We start from the raw sequence: 22,109 nt of genomic DNA, 5'->3' as shown, positions 1-22,109 counted from the left end.
TAAGGTACAGAACATAGTAGTCTATCGATATATCGATGGTTTCATTGTTGTTACACTATTCCCTACATCGGGCAAGGGCCTACAAAGCGTCTGTAATGTAGAAACTGCGCCTGGTAGTGTATTATACAACCGAATCATGTCCAAAGTCGTTCTTAAGGTACAGAACATAGTAGTCTATCGATATATCGATGGTTTCATTGTTGTTACACTATTCTCCACATCGGGCAAGGGCCTACAAAGCGTCTGTAATGTAGAAACTGCGCTTGTTAGTGTTTGACACAACCCAAACATGTCCAAAGTCGTTCTTTAGGTACACAACATAGTAGTCTATCGATATATCGATGGTTTCATTGTTGTTACACTATTCTCCACATCGGGCAAGGGCCTACAAAGCGTCTGTAATGTAGAAACTGCGCTTGGTAGTGTTTGACACAACCCAAACATGTCCAAAGTCGTTCTTTAGGTACACAACATAGTAGTCTATCGATATATCGATGGTTTCATTGTTGTTACACTATTCTCCACATCGGGCAAGGGCCTACAAAGCGTCTGTAATGTAGAAACTGCGCCTGGTAGTGTATTATACAACCGAATCATGTCCAAAGTCGTTCTTAAGGTACAGAACATAGTAGTCTATCGATATATCGATGGTTTCATTGTTGTTACACTATTCCCTACATCGGGCAAGGGCCTACAAAGCGTCTGTAATGTAGAAACTGCGCTTGGTAGTGTTTGACACAACCCAAACATGTCCAAAGTCGTTCTTTAGGTACACAACATAGTAGTCTATCGATATATCGATGGTTTCATTGTTGTTACACTATTCTCCACATCGGGCAAGGGCCTACAAAGCGTCTGTAATGTAGAAACTGCGCTTGGTAGTGTTTGACACAACCCAAACATGTCCAAAGTCGTTCTTTAGGTACACAACATAGTAGTCTATCGATATATCGATGGTTTCATTGTTGTTACACTATTCTCCACATCGGGCAAGGGCCTACAAAGCGTCTGTAATGTAGAAACTGCGCTTGGTAGTGTATTATACAACCCAATCATGTCCAAAGTCGTTCTTTAGGTACACAACATAGTAGTCTATCGATATATCGATGGTTTCATTGTTGTTACACTATTCCCTACATCGGGCAAGGGCCTACAAAGCGTCTGTAATGTAGAAACTGCGCTTGGTAGTGTTTGACACAACCCAAACATGTCCAAAGTCGTTCTTTAGGTACACAACATAGTAGTCTATCGATATATCGATGGTTTCATTGTTGTTACACTATTCTCCACATCGGGCAAGGGCCTACAAAGCGTCTGTAATGTAGAAACTGCGCCTGGTAGTGTATTACACAACCCAAACATGTCCAAAGTCGTTCTTTAGGTACACAACATAGTAGTCTATCGATATATCGATGGTTTCATTGTTGTTACACTATTCCCTACATCGGGCAAGGGCCTACAAAGCGTCTGTAATGTAGAAACTGCGCCTGGTAGTGTATTATACAACCGAATCATGTCCAAAGTCGTTCTTAAGGTACAGAACATAGAAGTCTATCGATATATCGATGGTTTCATTGTTGTTACACTATTCTCCACATCGGGCAAGGGCCTACAAAGCGTCTGTAATGTAGAAACTGCGCTTGGTAGTGTTTGACACAACCCAAACATGTCCAAAGTCGTTCTTTAGGTACACAACATAGTAGTCTATCGATATATCGATGGTTTCATTGTTGTTACACTATTCTCTACATCGGGCAAGGGCCTACAAAGCGTCTGTAATGTAGAAACTGCGCTTGGTAGTGTATTATACAACCCAATCATGTCCAAAGTCGTTCTTTAGGTACACAACATAGTAGTCTATCGATACATCGATGGTTTCATTGTTGTTACACTATTCCCTACATCGGGCAAGGGCCTACAAAGCGTCTGTAATGTAGAAACTGCGCTTGGTAGTGTTTGACACAACCCAAACATGTCCAAAGTCGTTCTTTAGGTACACAACATAGTAGTCTATCGATATATCGATGGTTTCATTGTTGTTACACTATTCTCCACATCGGGCAAGGGCCTACAAAGCGTCTGTAATGTAGAAACTGCGCCTGGTAGTGTATTACACAACCCAAACATGTCCAAAGTCGTTCTTTAGGTACACAACATAGTAGTCTATCGATATATCGATGGTTTCATTGTTGTTACACTATTCCCTACATCGGGCAAGGGCCTACAAAGCGTCTGTAATGTAGAAACTGCGCCTGGTAGTGTATTATACAACCGAATCATGTCCAAAGTCGTTCTTAAGGTACAGAACATAGTAGTCTATCGATATATCGATGGTTTCATTGTTGTTACACTATTCCCTACATCGGGCAAGGGCCTACAAAGCGTCTGTAATGTAGAAACTGCGCTTGGTAGTGTTTGACACAACCCAAACATGTCCAAAGTCGTTCTTTAGGTACACAACATAGTAGTCTATCGATATATCGATGGTTTCATTGTTGTTACACTATTCTCCACATCGGGCAAGGGCCTACAAAGCGTCTGTAATGTAGAAACTGCGCTTGGTAGTGTTTGACACAACCCAAACATGTCCAAAGTCGTTCTTTAGGTACACAACATAGTAGTCTATCGATATATCGATGGTTTCATTGTTGTTACACTATTCCCTACATCGGGCAAGGGCCTACAAAGCGTCTGTAATGTAGAAACTGCGCTTGGTAGTGTTTGACACAACCCAAACATGTCCAAAGTCGTTCTTTAGGTACACAACATAGTAGTCTATCGATATATCGATGGTTTCATTGTTGTTACACTATTCTCCACATCGGGCAAGGGCCTACAAAGCGTCTGTAATGTAGAAACTGTGCCTGGTAGTGTATTACACAACCCAAACATGTCCAAAGTCGTTCTTTAGGTACAGAACATAGTAGTCTATCGATATATCGATGGTTTCATTGTTGTTACAGTATTCCCTACATCGGGCAAGGGCCTACAAAGCGTCTGTAATGTAGAAACTGCGCTTGGTAGTGTATTATACAACCCAATCATGTCCAAAGTCGTTCTTAAGGTACAGAACATAGTAGTCTATCGATATATCGATGGTTTCATTGTTGTTACACTATTCTCCACATCGGGCAAGGGCCTACAAAGCGTCTGTAATGTAGAAACTGCGCTTGGTAGTGTTTGACACAACCCAAACATGTCCAAAGTCGTTCTTTAGGTACACAACATAGTAGTCTATCGATATATCGATGGTTTCATTGTTGTTACACTATTCTCCACATCGGGCAAGGGCCTACAAAGCGTCTGTAATGTAGAAACTGCGCCTGGTAGTGTATTACACAACCCAAACATGTCCAAAGTCGTTCTTTAGGTACACAACATAGTAGTCTATCGATATATCGATGGTTTCATTGTTGTTACACTATTCCCTACATCGGGCAAGGGCCTACAAAGCGTCTGTAATGTAGAAACCGCGCCTGGTAGTGTATTACACAACCCAATCATGTCCAAAGTCGTTCTTTAGGTACAGAACATAGTAGTCTATCGATATATCGATGGTTTCATTGTTGTTACACTATTCCCTACATCGGGCAAGGGCCTACAAAGCGTCTGTAATGTAGAAACTGCGCTTGGTAGTGTTTGACACAACCCAAACATGTCCAAAGTCGTTCTTTAGGTACACAACATAGTAGTCTATCGATATATCGATGGTTTCATTGTTGTTACACTATTCTCCACATCGGGCAAGGGCCTACAAAGCGTCTGTAATGTAGAAACTGCGCTTGGTAGTGTTTGACACAACCCAAACATGTCCAAAGTCGTTCTTTAGGTACACAACATAGTAGTCTATCGATATATCGATGGTTTCATTGTTGTTACACTATTCTCCACATCGGGCAAGGGCCTACAAAGCGTCTGTAATGTAGAAACTGCGCTTGGTAGTGTTTGACACAACCCAAACATGTCCAAAGTCGTTCTTTAGGTACACAACATAGTAGTCTATCGATATATCGATGGTTTCATTGTTGTTACACTATTCTCCACATCGGGCAAGGGCCTACAAAGCGTCTGTAATGTAGAAACTGCGCCTGGTAGTGTATTACACAACCCAAACATGTCCAAAGTCGTTCTTTAGGTACACAACATAGTAGTCTATCGATATATCGATGGTTTCATTGTTGTTACACTATTCCCTACATCGGGCAAGGGCCTACAAAGCGTCTGTAATGTAGAAACTGCGCCTGGTAGTGTATTATACAACGGAATCATGTCCAAAGTCGTTCTTAAGGTACAGAACATAGTAGTCTATCGATATATCGATGGTTTCATTGTTGTTACACTATTCCCTACATCGGGCAAGGGCCTACAAAGCGTCTGTAATGTAGAAACTGCGCCTGGTAGTGTATTATACAACCGAATCATGTCCAAAGTCGTTCTTAAGGTACAGAACATAGTAGTCTATCGATATATCGATGGTTTCATTGTTGTTACACTATTCTCCACATCGGGCAAGGGCCTACAAAGCGTCTGTAATGTAGAAACTGCGCTTGTTAGTGTTTGACACAACCCAAACATGTCCAAAGTCGTTCTTTAGGTACACAACATAGTAGTCTATCGATATATCGATGGTTTCATTGTTGTTACACTATTCTCCACATCGGGCAAGGGCCTACAAAGCGTCTGTAATGTAGAAACTGCGCTTGGTAGTGTTTGACACAACCCAAACATGTCCAAAGTCGTTCTTTAGGTACACAACATAGTAGTCTATCGATATATCGATGGTTTCATTGTTGTTACACTATTCTCCACATCGGGCAAGGGCCTACAAAGCGTCTGTAATGTAGAAACTGCGCCTGGTAGTGTATTATACAACCGAATCATGTCCAAAGTCGTTCTTAAGGTACAGAACATAGTAGTCTATCGATATATCGATGGTTTCATTGTTGTTACACTATTCCCTACATCGGGCAAGGGCCTACAAAGCGTCTGTAATGTAGAAACTGCGCTTGGTAGTGTTTGACACAACCCAAACATGTCCAAAGTCGTTCTTTAGGTACACAACATAGTAGTCTATCGATATATCGATGGTTTCATTGTTGTTACACTATTCTCCACATCGGGCAAGGGCCTACAAAGCGTCTGTAATGTAGAAACTGCGCTTGGTAGTGTTTGACACAACCCAAACATGTCCAAAGTCGTTCTTTAGGTACACAACATAGTAGTCTATCGATATATCGATGGTTTCATTGTTGTTACACTATTCTCCACATCGGGCAAGGGCCTACAAAGCGTCTGTAATGTAGAAACTGCGCTTGGTAGTGTTTGACACAACCCAAACATGTCCAAAGTCGTTCTTTAGGTACACAACATAGTAGTCTATCGATATATCGATGGTTTCATTGTTGTTACACTATTCTCCACATCGGGCAAGGGCCTACAAAGCGTCTGTAATGTAGAAACTGCGCCTGGTAGTGTATTACACAACCCAAACATGTCCAAAGTCGTTCTTTAGGTACACAACATAGTAGTCTATCGATATATCGATGGTTTCATTGTTGTTACACTATTCTCTACATCGGGCAAGGGCCTACAAAGCGTCTGTAATGTAGAAACTGCGCTTGGTAGTGTATTATACAACCCAATCATGTCCAAAGTCGTTCTTTAGGTACACAACATAGTAGTCTATCGATATATCGATGGTTTCATTGTTGTTACACTATTCCCTACATCGGGCAAGGGCCTACAAAGCGTCTGTAATGTAGAAACTGCGCTTGGTTGTGTATTATACAACACAATCATGTCCAAAGTCGTTCTTTAGGTACACAACATGGTAGTCTATCGATATATCGATGGTTTCATTCTTGTTACACTATTCTCCACATCGGGCAAGGGCCTACAAAGCGTCTGTAATGTAGAAACTGCGCCTGGTAGTGTATTATACAATCCAAACATGTCCAAAGTCGTTCTTTAGGTACACAACATAGTAGTCTATCGATATATCGATGGTTTCATTGTTGTTACACTATTCCCTACATCGGGCAAGGGCCTACAAAGCGTCTGTAATGTAGAAACTGCGCCTGGTAGTGTATTATACAACCGAATCATGTCCAAAGTCGTTCTTAAGGTACAGAACATAGTAGTCTATCGATATATCGATGGTTTCATTGTTGTTACACTATTCCCTACATCGGGCAAGGGCCTACAAAGCGTCTGTAATGTAGAAACTGCGCTTGGTAGTGTTTGACACAACCCAAACATGTCCAAAGTCGTTCTTTAGGTACACAACATAGTAGTCTATCGATATATCGATGGTTTCATTGTTGTTTCACTATTCCCTACATCGGGCAAGGGCCTACAAAGCGTCTGTAAAGTAGAAACTTCGCTTGGTAAGTGTTTGACACAACCCAAACATGTCCAAAGTCGTTCTTTAGGTGCACAACATAGTAGTCTATCGATATATCGATGGTTTCATTGTTGTTACACTATTCTCCACATCGGGCAAGGGCCTACAAAGCGTCTGTAATGTAGAAACTGCGCTTGGTAGTGTTTGACACAACCCAAACATGTCCAAAGTCGTTCTTTAGGTACACAACATAGTAGTCTATCGATATATCGATGGTTTCATTGTTGTTACACTATTCTCCACATCGGGCAAGGGCCTACAAAGCGTCTGTAATGTAGAAACTGCGCCTGGTAGTGTATTACACAACCCAAACATGTCCAAAGTCGTTCTTTAGGTACACAACATAGTAGTCTATCGATATATCGATGGTTTCATTGTTGTTACACTATTCCCTACATCGGGCAAGGGCCTACAAAGCGTCTGTAATGTAGAAACTGCGCCTGGTAGTGTATTATACAACCGAATCATGTCCAAAGTCGTTCTTAAGGTACAGAACATAGTAGTCTATCGATATATCGATGGTTTCATTGTTGTTACACTATTCCCTACATCGGGCAAGGGCCTACAAAGCGTCTGTAATGTAGAAACTGCGCTTGGTAGTGTTTGACACAACCCAAACATGTCCAAAGTCGTTCTTTAGGTACACAACATAGTAGTCTATCGATATATCGATGGTTTCATTGTTGTTACACTATTCTCCACATCGGGCAAGGGCCTACAAAGCGTCTGTAATGTAGAAACTGCGCCTGGTAGTGTATTACACAACCCAAACATGTCCAAAGTCGTTCTTTAGGTACACAACATAGTAGTCTATCGATATATCGATGGTTTCATTGTTGTTACACTATTCTCTACATCGGGCAAGGGCCTACAAAGCGTCTGTAATGTAGAAACTGCGCTTGGTAGTGTATTATACAACCCAATCATGTCCAAAGTCGTTCTTTAGGTACACAACATAGTAGTCTATCGATATATCGATGGTTTCATTGTTGTTACACTATTCCCTACATCGGGCAAGGGCCTACAAAGCGTCTGTAATGTAGAAACTGCGCTTGGTAGTGTATTATACAACACAATCATGTCCAAAGTCGCTCTTTAGGTACACAACATGGTAGTCTATCGATATATCGATGGTTTCATTGTTGTTACACTATTCTCCACATCGGGCAAGGGCCTACAAAGCGTCTGTAATGTAGAAACTGCGCCTGGTAGTGTATTATACAATCCAAACATGTCCAAAGTCGTTCTTTAGGTACACAACATAGTAGTCTATCGATATATCGATGGTTTCATTGTTGTTACACTATTCCCTACATCGGGCAAGGGCCTACAAAGCGTCTGTAATGTAGAAACTGCGCCTGGTAGTGTATTATACAACCGAATCATGTCCAAAGTCGTTCTTAAGGTACAGAACATAGTAGTCTATCGATATATCGATGGTTTCATTGTTGTTACACTATTCCCTACATCGGGCAAGGGCCTACAAAGCGTCTGTAATGTAGAAACTGCGCTTGGTAGTGTTTGACACAACCCAAACATGTCCAAAGTCGTTCGTTAGGTACACAACATAGTAGTCTATCGATATATCGATGGTTTCATTGTTGTTACACTATTCCCTACATCGGGCAAGGGCCTACAAAGCGTCTGTAAAGTAGAAACTTCGCTTGGTAAGTGTTTGACACAACCCAAACATGTCCAAAGTCGTTCTTTAGGTGCACAACATAGTAGTCTATCGATATATCGATGGTTTCATTGTTGTTACACTATTCTCCACATCGGGCAAGGGCCTACAAAGCGTCTGTAATGTAGAAACTGCGCTTGGTAGTGTTTGACACAACCCAAACATGTCCAAAGTCGTTCTTTAGGTACACAACATAGTAGTCTATCGATATATCGATGGTTTCATTGTTGTTACACTATTCTCCACATCGGGCAAGGGCCTACAAAGCGTCTGTAATGTAGAAACTGCGCCTGGTAGTGTATTACACAACCCAAACATGTCCAAAGTCGTTCTTTAGGTACACAACATAGTAGTCTATCGATATATCGATGGTTTCATTGTTGTTACACTATTCCCTACATCGGGCAAGGGCCTACAAAGCGTCTGTAATGTAGAAACTGCGCCTGGTAGTGTATTATACAACCGAATCATGTCCAAAGTCGTTCTTAAGGTACAGAACATAGTAGTCTATCGATATATCGATGGTTTCATTGTTGTTACACTATTCCCTACATCGGGCAAGGGCCTACAAAGCGTCTGTAATGTAGAAACTGCGCTTGGTAGTGTTTGACACAACCCAAACATGTCCAAAGTCGTTCTTTAGGTACACAACATAGTAGTCTATCGATATATCGATGGTTTCATTGTTGTTACACTATTCTCTACATCGGGCAAGGGCCTACAAAGCGTCTGTAATGTAGAAACTGCGCTTGGTAGTGTATTATACAACACAATCATGTCCAAAGTCGTTCTTTAGGTACACAACATGGTAGTCTATCGATATATCGATGGTTTCATTGTTGTTACACTATTCTCCACATCGGGCAAGGGCCTACAAAGCGTCTGTAATGTAGAAACTGCGCCTGGTAGTGTATTATACAATCCAAACATGTCCAAAGTCGTTCTTTAGGTACACAACATAGTAGTCTATCGATATATCGATGGTTTCATTGTTGTTACACTATTCCCTACATCGGGCAAGGGCCTACAAAGCGTCTGTAATGTAGAAACTGCGCCTGGTAGTGTATTATACAACCGAATCATGTCCAAAGTCGTTCTTAAGGTACAGAACATAGTAGTCTATCGATATATCGATGGTTTCATTGTTGTTACACTATTCCCTACATCGGGCAAGGGCCTACAAAGCGTCTGTAATGTAGAAACTGCGCTTGGTAGTGTTTGACACAACCCAAACATGTCCAAAGTCGTTCGTTAGGTACACAACATAGTAGTCTATCGATATATCGATGGTTTCATTGTTGTTACACTATTCCCTACATCGGGCAAGGGCCTACAAAGCGTCTGTAAAGTAGAAACTTCGCTTGGTAAGTGTTTGACACAACCCAAACATGTCCAAAGTCGTTCTTTAGGTGCACAACATAGTAGTCTATCGATATATCGATGGTTTCATTGTTGTTACACTATTCTCTACATCGGGCAAGGGCCTACAAAGCGTCTGTAATGTAGAAACTGCGCTTGGTAGTGTTTGACACAACCCAAACATGTCCAAAGTCGTTCTTTAGGTGCACAACATAGTAGTCTATCGATATATCGATGGTTTCATTGTTGTTACACTATTCCCTACATCGGGCAAGGGCCTACAAAGCGTCTGTAATGTAGAAACTGCGCTTGGTAGTGTTTGACACAACCCAAACATGTCCAAAGTCGTTCGTTAGGTACACAACATAGTAGTCTATCGATATATCGATGGTTTCATTGTTGTTACACTATTCCCTACATCGGGCAAGGGCCTACAAAGCGTCTGTAAAGTAGAAACTTCGCTTGGTAAGTGTTTGACACAACCCAAACATGTCCAAAGTCGTTCTTTAGGTGCACAACATAGTAGTCTATCGATATATCGATGGTTTCATTGTTGTTACACTATTCTCCACATCGGGCAAGGGCCTACAAAGCGTCTGTAATGTAGAAACTGCGCTTGGTAGTGTTTGACACAACCCAAACATGTCCAAAGTCGTTCTTTAGGTACACAACATAGTAGTCTATCGATATATCGATGGTTTCATTGTTGTTACACTATTCTCCACATCGGGCAAGGGCCTACAAAGCGTCTGTAATGTAGAAACTGCGCCTGGTAGTGTATTACACAACCCAAACATGTCCAAAGTCGTTCTTTAGGTACACAACATAGTAGTCTATCGATATATCGATGGTTTCATTGTTGTTACACTATTCCCTACATCGGGCAAGGGCCTACAAAGCGTCTGTAATGTAGAAACTGCGCCTGGTAGTGTATTATACAACCGAATCATGTCCAAAGTCGTTCTTAAGGTACAGAACATAGTAGTCTATCGATATATCGATGGTTTCATTGTTGTTACACTATTCCCTACATCGGGCAAGGGCCTACAAAGCGTCTGTAATGTAGAAACTGCGCTTGGTAGTGTTTGACACAACCCAAACATGTCCAAAGTCGTTCTTTAGGTACACAACATAGTAGTCTATCGATATATCGATGGTTTCATTGTTGTTACACTATTCTCCACATCGGGCAAGGGCCTACAAAGCGTCTGTAATGTAGAAACTGCGCCTGGTAGTGTATTACACAACCCAAACATGTCCAAAGTCGTTCTTTAGGTACACAACATAGTAGTCTATCGATATATCGATGGTTTCATTGTTGTTACACTATTCTCTACATCGGGCAAGGGCCTACAAAGCGTCTGTAATGTAGAAACTGCGCTTGGTAGTGTATTATACAACCCAATCATGTCCAAAGTCGTTCTTTAGGTACACAACATAGTAGTCTATCGATATATCGATGGTTTCATTGTTGTTACACTATTCCCTACATCGGGCAAGGGCCTACAAAGCGTCTGTAATGTAGAAACTGCGCTTGGTAGTGTATTATACAACACAATCATGTCCAAAGTCGTTCTTTAGGTACACAACATGGTAGTCTATCGATATATCGATGGTTTCATTCTTGTTACACTATAATCCACATCGGGCAAGGGCCTACAAAGCGTCTGTAATGTAGAAACTGCGCCTGGTAGTGTATTATACAATCCAAACATGTCCAAAGTCGTTCTTTAGGTACACAACATAGTAGTCTATCGATATATCGATGGTTTCATTGTTGTTACACTATTCCCTACATCGGGCAAGGGCCTACAAAGCGTCTGTAATGTAGAAACTGCGCCTGGTAGTGTATTATACAACCGAATCATGTCCAAAGTCGTTCTTAAGGTACAGAACATAGTAGTCTATCGATATATCGATGGTTTCATTGTTGTTACACTATTCCCTACATCGGGCAAGGGCCTACAAAGCGTCTGTAATGTAGAAACTGCGCTTGGTAGTGTATTATACAACACAATCATGTCCAAAGTCGTTCTTTAGGTACACAACATAGTAGTCTATCGATATATCGATGGTTTCATTGTTGTTACACTATTCTCTACATCGGGCAAGGGCCTACAAAGCGTCTGTAATGTAGAAACTGCGCTTGGTAGTGTATTATACAACCCAATCATGTCCAAAGTCGTTCTTTAGGTACACAACATAGTAGTCTATCGATATATCGATGGTTTCATTGTTGTTACACTATTCCCTACATCGGGCAAGGGCCTACAAAGCGTCTGTAATGTAGAAACTGCGCTTGGTAGTGTATTATACAACACAATCATGTCCAAAGTCGTTCTTTAGGTACACAACATGGTAGTCTATCGATATATCGATGGTTTCATTCTTGTTACACTATAATCCACATCGGGCAAGGGCCTACAAAGCGTCTGTAATGTAGAAACTGCGCCTGGTAGTGTATTATACAATCCAAACATGTCCAAAGTCGTTCTTTAGGTACACAACATAGTAGTCTATCGATATATCGATGGTTTCATTGTTGTTACACTATTCCCTACATCGGGCAAGGGCCTACAAAGCGTCTGTAATGTAGAAACTGCGCCTGGTAGTGTATTATACAACCGAATCATGTCCAAAGTCGTTCTTAAGGTACAGAACATAGTAGTCTATCGATATATCGATGGTTTCATTGTTGTTACACTATTCCCTACATCGGGCAAGGGCCTACAAAGCGTCTGTAATGTAGAAACTGCGCTTGGTAGTGTTTGACACAACCCAAACATGTCCAAAGTCGTTCGTTAGCTACACAACATAGTAGTCTATCGATATATCGATGGTTTCATTGTTGTTACACTATTCCCTACATCGGGCAAGGGCCTACAAAGCGTCTGTAAAGTAGAAACTTCGCTTGGTAAGTGTTTGACACAACCCAAACATGTCCAAAGTCGTTCTTTAGGTGCACAACATAGTAGTCTATCGAGATGGTTTCATTGTTGTTACACTATTCTCCACATCGGGCAAGGGCCTACAAAGCGTCTGTAATGTAGAAACTGCGCTTGGTAGTGTTTAACACAACCCAAACATGTCCAAAGTCGTTCTTTAGGTACACAACATAGTAGTCTATCGATATATCGATGGTTTCATTGTTGTTACACTATTCTCCACATCGGGCAAGGGCCTACAAAGCGTCTGTAATGTAGAAACTGCGCCTGGTAGTGTATTACACAACCCAAACATGTCCAAAGTCGTTCTTTAGGTACACAACATAGTAGTCTATCGATATATCGATGGTTTCATTGTTGTTACACTATTCCCTACATCGGGCAAGGGCCTACAAAGCGTCTGTAATGTAGAAACTGCGCCTGGTAGTGTATTATACAACCGAATCATGTCCAAAGTCGTTCTTAAGGTACAGAACATAGTAGTCTATCGATATATCGATGGTTTCATTGTTGTTACACTATTCCCTACATCGGGCAAGGGCCTACAAAGCGTCTGTAATGTAGAAACTGCGCTTGGTAGTGTTTGACACAACCCAAACATGTCCAAAGTCGTTCTTTAGGTACACAACATAGTAGTCTATCGATATATCGATGGTTTCATTGTTGTTACACTATTCTCCACATCGGGCAAGGGCCTACAAAGCGTCTGTAATGTAGAAACTGCGCCTGGTAGTGTATTACACAACCCAAACATGTCCAAAGTCGTTCTTTAGGTACAGAACATAGTAGTCTATCGATATATCGATGGTTTCATTGTTGTTACACTATTCCCTACATCGGGCAAGGGCCTACAAAGCGTCTGTAATGTAGAAACTGCGCCTGGTAGTGTATTATACAACCGAATCATGTCCAAAGTCGTTCTTAAGGTACAGAACATAGTAGTCTATCGATATATCGATGGTTTCATTGTTGTTACACTATTCTCCACATCGGGCAAGGGCCTACAAAGCGTCTGTAATGTAGAAACTGCGCTTGGTAGTGTTTGACACAACCCAAACATGTCCAAAGTCGTTCTTTAGGTACACAACATAGTAGTCTATCGATATATCGATGGTTTCATTGTTGTTACACTATTCTCCACATCGGGCAAGGGCCTACAAAGCGTCTGTAATGTAGAAACTGCGCTTGGTAGTGTTTGACACAACCCAAACATGTCCAAAGTCGTTCTTTAGGTACACAACATAGTAGTCTATCGATATATCGATGGTTTCATTGTTGTTACACTATTCTCCACATCGGGCAAGGGCCTACAAAGCGTCTGTAATGTAGAAACTGCGCTTGGTAGTGTTTGACACAACCCAAACATGTCCAAAGTCGTTCTTTAGGTACACAACATAGTAGTCTATCGATATATCGATGGTTTCATTGTTGTTACACTATTCCCTACATCGGGCAAGGGCCTACAAAGCGTCTGTAATGTAGAAACTGCGCTTGGTAGTGTATTATACAACACAATCATGTCCAAAGTCGTTCTTTAGGTACACAACATGGTAGTCTATCGATATATCGATGGTTTCATTCTTGTTACACTATTCTCCACATCGGGCAAGGGCCTACAAAGCGTCTGTAATGTAGAAACTGCGCCTGGTAGTGTATTATACAATCCAAACATGTCCAAAGTCGTTCTTTAGGTACACAACATAGTAGTCTATCGATATATCGATGGTTTCATTGTTGTTACACTATTCCCTACATCGGGCAAGGGCCTACAAAGCGTCTGTAATGTAGAAACTGCGCCTGGTAGTGTATTATACAACCGAATCATGTCCAAAGTCGTTCTTAAGGTACAGAACATAGTAGTCTATCGATATATCGATGGTTTCATTGTTGTTACACTATTCCCTACATCGGGCAAGGGCCTACAAAGCGTCTGTAATGTAGAAACTGCGCTTGGTAGTGTTTGACACAACCCAAACATGTCCAAAGTCGTTCGTTAGCTACACAACATAGTAGTCTATCGATATATCGATGGTTTCATTGTTGTTACACTATTCCCTACATCGGGCAAGGGCCTACAAAGCGTCTGTAAAGTAGAAACTTCGCTTGGTAAGTGTTTGACACAACCCAAACATGTCCAAAGTCGTTCTTTAGGTGCACAACATAGTAGTCTATCGATATATCGATGGTTTCATTGTTGTTACACTATTCTCCACATCGGGCAAGGGCCTACAAAGCGTCTGTAATGTAGAAACTGCGCTTGGTAGTGTTTAACACAACCCAAACATGTCCAAAGTCGTTCTTTAGGTACACAACATAGTAGTCTATCGATATATCGATGGTTTCATTGTTGTTACACTATTCTCCACATCGGGCAAGGGCCTACAAAGCGTCTGTAATGTAGAAACTGCGCCTGGTAGTGTATTACACAACCCAAACATGTCCAAAGTCGTTCTTTAGGTACACAACATAGTAGTCTATCGATATATCGATGGTTTCATTGTTGTTACACTATTCCCTACATCGGGCAAGGGCCTACAAAGCGTCTGTAATGTAGAAACTGCGCCTGGTAGTGTATTATACAACCGAATCATGTCCAAAGTCGTTCTTAAGGTACAGAACATAGTAGTCTATCGATATATCGATGGTTTCATTGTTGTTACACTATTCCCTACATCGGGCAAGGGCCTACAAAGCGTCTGTAATGTAGAAACTGCGCTTGGTAGTGTTTGACACAACCCAAACATGTCCAAAGTGGTTCTTTAGGTACACAACATAGTAGTCTATCGATATATCGATGGTTTCATTGTTGTTACACTATTCTCCACATCGGGCAAGGGCCTACAAAGCGTCTGTAATGTAGAAACTGCGCTTGGTAGTGTTTGACACAACCCAAACATGTCCAAAGTCGTTCTTTAGGTACAGAACATAGTAGTCTATCGATATATCGATGGTTTCATTGTTGTTACACTATTCTCCACATCGGGCAAGGGCCTACAAAGCGTCTGTAATGTAGAAACTGCGCCTGGTAGTGTATTACACAACCCAAACATGTCCAAAGTCGTTCTTTAGGTACACAACATAGTAGTCTATCGATATATCGATGGTTTCATTGTTGTTACACTATTCCCTACATCGGGCAAGGGCCTACAAAGCGTCTGTAATGTAGAAACTGCGCTTGGTAGTGTTTGACACAACCCAAACATGTCCAAAGTCGTTCGTTAGGTACACAACATAGTAGTCTATCGATATATCGATGGTTTCATTGTTGTTACACTATTCTCCACATCGGGCAAGGGCCTACAAAGCGTCTGTAATGTAGAAACTGCGCCTGGTAGTGTATTACACAACCCAAACATGTCCAAAGTCGTTCTTTAGGTACACAACATAGTAGTCTATCGATATATCGATGGTTTCATTGTTGTTACACTATTCCCTACATCGGGCAAGGGCCTACAAAGCGTCTGTAATGTAGAAACTGCGCCTGGTAGTGTATTATACAACCGAATCATGTCCAAAGTCGTTCTTAAGGTACAGAACATAGTAGTCTATCGATATATCGATGGTTTCATTGTTGTTACACTATTCCCTACATCGGGCAAGGGCCTACAAAGCGTCTGTAATGTAGAAACTGCGCTTGGTAGTGTTTGACACAACCCAAACATGTCCAAAGTCGTTCGTTAGGTACACAACATAGTAGTCTATCGATATATCGATGGTTTCATTGTTGTTACACTATTCTCCACATCGGGCAAGGGCCTACAAAGCGTCTGTAATGTAGAAACTGCGCCTGGTAGTGTATTATACAACCGAATCATGTCCAAAGTCGTTCTTAAGGTACAGAACATAGTAGACTATCGATATATCGATGGTTTCATTGTTGTTACACTATTCCCTACATCGGGCAAGGGCCTACAAAGCGTCTGTAATGTAGAAACTGCGCTTGGTAGTGTTTGACACAACCCAAACATGTCCAAAGTCGTTCTTTAGGTACACAACATAGTAGTCTATCGATATATCGATGGTTTCATTGTTGTTACACTATTCTCCACATCGGGCAAGGGCCTACAAAGCGTCTGTAATGTAGAAACTGCGCCTGGTAGTGTATTACACAACCCAAACATGTCCAAAGTCGTTCTTTAGGTACAGAACATAGTAGTCTATCGATATATCGATGGTTTCATTGTTGTTACACTATTCCCTACATCGGGCAAGGGCCTACAAAGCGTCTGTAATGTAGAAACTGCGCCTGGTAGTGTATTATACAACCGAATCATGTCCAAAGTCGTTCTTAAGGTACAGAACATAGTAGTCTATCGATATATCGATGGTTTCATTGTTGTTACACTATTCTCCACATCGGGCAAGGGCCTACAAAGCGTCTGTAATGTAGAAACTGCGCTTGGTAGTGTTTGACACAACCCAAACATGTCCAAAGTCGTTCTTTAGGTACACAACATAGTAGTCTATCGATATATCGATGGTTTCATTGTTGTTACACTATTCTCCACATCGGGCAAGGGCCTACAAAGCGTCTGTAATGTAGAAACTGCGCCTGGTAGTGTATTACACAACCCAAACATGTCCAAAGTCGTTCTTTAGGTACACAACATAGTAGTCTATCGATATATCGATGGTTTCATTGTTGTTACACTATTCCCTACATCGGGCAAGGGCCTACAAAGCGTCTGTAATGTAGAAACTGCGCCTGGTAGTGTATTATACAACCGAATCATGTCCAAAGTCGTTCTTAAGGTACAGAACATAGTAGTCTATCGATATATCGATGGTTTCATTGTTGTTACACTATTCCCTACATCGGGCAAGGGCCTACAAAGCGTCTGTAATGTAGAAACTGCGCTTGGTAGTGTTTGACACAACCCAAACATGTCCAAAGTCGTTCTTTAGGTACACAACATAGTAGTCTATCGATATATCGATGGTTTCATTGTTGTTACACTATTCTCCACATCGGGCAAGGGCCTACAAAGCGTCTGTAATGTAGAAACTGCGCTTGGTAGTGTTTGACACAACCCAAACATGTCCAAAGTCGTTCTTTAGGTACACAACATAGTAGTCTATCGATATATCGATGGTTTCATTGTTGTTACACTATTCTCCACATCGGGCAAGGGCCTACAAAGCGTCTGTAATGTAGAAACTGCGCCTGGTAGTGTATTACACAACCCAAACATGTCCAAAGTCGTTCTTTAGGTACACAACATAGTAGTCTATCGATATATCGATGGTTTCATTGTTGTTACACTATTCTCTACATCGGGCAAGGGCCTACAAAGCGTCTGTAATGTAGAAACTGCGCCTGGTTGTGTTTGACACAACCCAAACATGTCCAAAGTCGTTCTTTAGGTGCACAACATAGTAGTCTATCGATATATCGATGGTTTCATTGTTGTTACACTATTCCCTACATCGGGCAAGGGCCTACAAAGCGTCTGTAATGTAGAAACCGCGCCTGGTAGTGTATTATACAACCCAATCATGTCCAAAGTCGTTCTTTAGGTACACAACATAGTAGTCTATCGATATATCGATGGTTTCATTGTTGTTACACTATTCCCTACATCGGGCAAGGGCCTACAAAGCGTCTGTAATGTAGAAACTGCGCTTGGTAGTGTTTGACACAACCCAAACATGTCCAAAGTCGTTCGTTAGGTACACAACATAGTAGTCTATCGATATATCGATGGTTTCATTGTTGTTACACTATTCCCTACATCGGGCAAGGGCCTACAAAGCGTCTGTAATGTAGAAACTGCGCCTGGTAGTGTATTATACAACCGAATCATGTCCAAAGTCGTTCTTAAGGTACAGAACATAGTAGTCTATCGATATATCGATGGTTTCATTGTTGTTACACTATTCTCCACATCGGGCAAGGGCCTACAAAGCGTCTGTAATGTAGAAACTGCGCTTGGTAGTGTTTGACACAACCCAAACATGTCCAAAGTCGTTCTTTAGGTACACAACATAGTAGTCTATCGATATATCGATGGTTTCATTGTTGTTACACTATTCTCCACATCGGGCAAGGGCCTACAAAGCGTCTGTAATGTAGAAACTGCGCCTGGTAGTGTATTACACAACCCAAACATGTCCAAAGTCGTTCTTTAGGTACACAACATAGTAGTCTATCGATATATCGATGGTTTCATTGTTGTTACACTATTCCCTACATCGGGCAAGGGCCTACAAAGCGTCTGTAATGTAGAAACTGCGCCTGGTAGTGTATTATACAACCGAATCATGTCCAAAGTCGTTCTTAAGGTACAGAACATAGTAGTCTATCGATATATCGATGGTTTCATTGTTGTTACACTATTCCCTACATCGGGCAAGGGCCTACAAAGCGTCTGTAATGTAGAAACTGCGCTTGGTAGTGTTTGACACAACCCAAACATGTCCAAAGTCGTTCTTTAGGTACACAACATAGTAGTCTATCGATATATCGATGGTTTCATTGTTGTTACACTATTCTCCACATCGGGCAAGGGCCTACAAAGCGTCTGTAATGTAGAAACTGCGCTTGGTAGTGTTTGACACAACCCAAACATGTCCAAAGTCGTTCTTTAGGTACACAACATAGTAGTCTATCGATATATCGATGGTTTCATTGTTGTTACACTATTCTCCACATCGGGCAAGGGCCTACAAAGCGTCTGTAATGTAGAAACTGCGCCTGGTAGTGTATTACACAACCCAAACATGTCCAAAGTCGTTCTTTAGGTACACAACATAGTAGTCTATCGATATATCGATGGTTTCATTGTTGTTACACTATTCTCCACATCGGGCAAGGGCCTACAAAGCGTCTGTAATGTAGAAACTGCGCTTGGTAGTGTTTGACACAACCCAAACATGTCCAAAGTCGTTCTTTAGGTACACAACATAGTAGTCTATCGATATATCGATGGTTTCATTGTTGTTACACTATTCTCCACATCGGGCAAGGGCCTACAAAGCGTCTGTAATGTAGAAACTGCGCCTGGTAGTGTATTACACAACCCAAACATGTCCAAAGTCGTTCTTTAGGTACACAACATAGTAGTCTATCGATATATCGATGGTTTCATTGTTGTTACACTATTCCCTACATCGGGCAAGGGCCTACAAAGCGTCTGTAATGTAGAAACTGCGCCTGGTAGTGTATTATACAACCGAATCATGTCCAAAGTCGTTCTTAAGGTACAGAACATAGTAGTCTATCGATATATCGATGGTTTCATTGTTGTTACACTATTCCCTACATCGGGCAAGGGCCTACAAAGCGTCTGTAATGTAGAAACTGCGCTTGGTAGTGTTTGACACAACCCAAACATGTCCAAAGTCGTTCTTTAGGTACACAACATAGTAGTCTATCGATATATCGATGGTTTCATTGTTGTTACACTATTCTCCACATCGGGCAAGGGCCTACAAAGCGTCTGTAATGTAGAAACTGCGCTTGGTAGTGTTTGACACAACCCAAACATGTCCAAAGTCGTTCTTTAGGTACACAACATAGTAGTCTATCGATATATCGATGGTTTCATTGTTGTTACACTATTCTCCACATCGGGCAAGGGCCTACAAAGCGTCTGTAATGTAGAAACTGCGCCTGGTAGTGTATTACACAACCCAAACATGTCCAAAGTCGTTCTTTAGGTACACAACATAGTAGTCTATCGATATATCGATGGTTTCATTGTTGTTACACTATTCCCTACATCGGGCAAGGGCCTACAAAGCGTCTGTAATGTAGAAACTGCGCCTGGTTGTGTTTGACACAACCCAAACATGTCCAAAGTCGTTCTTTAGGTGCACAACATAGTAGTCTATCGATATATCGATGGTTTCATTGTTGTTACACTATTCCCTACATCGGGCAAGGGCCTACAAAGCGTCTGTAATGTAGAAACCGCGCCTGGTAGTGTATTATACAACCCAATCATGTCCAAAGTCGTTCTTTAGGTACACAACATAGTAGTCTATCGATATATCGATGGTTTCATTGTTGTTACACTATTCCCTACATCGGGCAAGGGCCTACAAAGCGTCTGTAATGTAGAAACTGCGCTTGGTAGTGTTTGACACAACCCAAACATGTCCAAAGTCGTTCGTTAGGTACACAACATAGTAGTCTATCGATATATCGATGGTTTCATTGTTGTTACACTATTCCCTACATCGGGCAAGGGCTACAAAGCGTCTGTAAAGTAGAAACTTCGCTTGGTAAGTGTTTGACACAACCCAAACATGTCCAAAGTCGTTCTTTAGGTGCACAACATAGTAGTCTATCGATATATCGATGGTTTCATTGTTGTTACACTATTCTCCACATCGGGCAAGGGCCTACAAAGCGTCTGTAATGTAGAAACTGCGCTTGGTAGTGTTTGACACAACCCAAACATGTCCAAAGTCGTTCTTTAGGTACACAACATAGTAGTCTATCGATATATCGATGGTTTCATTGTTGTTACACTATTCTCCACATCGGGCAAGGGCCTACAAAGCGTCTGTAATGTAGAAACTGCGCCTGGTAGTGTATTACACAACCCAAACATGTCCAAAGTCGTTCTTTAGGTACACAACATAGTAGTCTATCGATATATCGATGGTTTCATTGTTGTTACACTATTCTCTACATCGGGCAAGGGCCTACAAAGCGTCTGTAATGTAGAAACTGCGCCTGGTTGTGTTTGACACAACCCAAACATGTCCAAAGTCGTTCTTTAGGTGCACAACATAGTAGTCTATCGATATATCGATGGTTTCATTGTTGTTACACTATTCCCTACATCGGGCAAGGGCCTACAAAGCGTCTGTAATGTAGAAACCGCGCCTGGTAGTGTATTATACAACCCAATCATGTCCAAAGTCGTTCTTTAGGTACACAACATAGTAGTCTATCGATATATCGATGGTTTCATTGTTGTTACACTATTCCCTACATCGGGCAAGGGCCTACAAAGCGTCTGTAATGTAGAAACTGCGCTTGGTAGTGTTTGACACAACCCAAACATGTCCAAAGTCGTTCGTTAGGTACACAACATAGTAGTCTATCGATATATCGATGGTTTCATTGTTGTTACACTATTCCCTACATCGGGCAAGGGCCTACAAAGCGTCTGTAATGTAGAAACTGCGCCTGGTAGTGTATTATACAACCGAATCATGTCCAAAGTCGTTCTTAAGGTACAGAACATAGTAGTCTATCGATATATCGATGGTTTCATTGTTGTTACACTATTCTCCACATCGGGCAAGGGCCTACAAAGCGTCTGTAATGTAGAAACTGCGCTTGGTAGTGTTTGACACAACCCAAACATGTCCAAAGTCGTTCTTTAGGTACACAACATAGTAGTCTATCGATATATCGATGGTTTCATTGTTGTTACACTATTCTCCACATCGGGCAAGGGCCTACAAAGCGTCTGTAATGTAGAAACTGCGCCTGGTAGTGTATTACACAACCCAAACATGTCCAAAGTCGTTCTTTAGGTACACAACATAGTAGTCTATCGATATATCGATGGTTTCATTGTTGTTACACTATTCCCTACATCGGGCAAGGGCCTACAAAGCGTCTGTAATGTAGAAACTGCGCCTGGTAGTGTATTATACAACCGAATCATGTCCAAAGTCGTTCTTAAGGTACAGAACATAGTAGTCTATCGATATATCGATGGTTTCATTGTTGTTACACTATTCCCTACATCGGGCAAGG

This window comes from Haliotis asinina, chromosome 14 (genome assembly GCF_037392515.1).
Source record: "Haliotis asinina isolate JCU_RB_2024 chromosome 14, JCU_Hal_asi_v2, whole genome shotgun sequence".
Lineage (NCBI taxonomy): Eukaryota > Metazoa > Mollusca > Gastropoda > Lepetellida > Haliotidae > Haliotis > Haliotis asinina.
Note: the sequence above shows the minus strand (reverse complement) of the source record.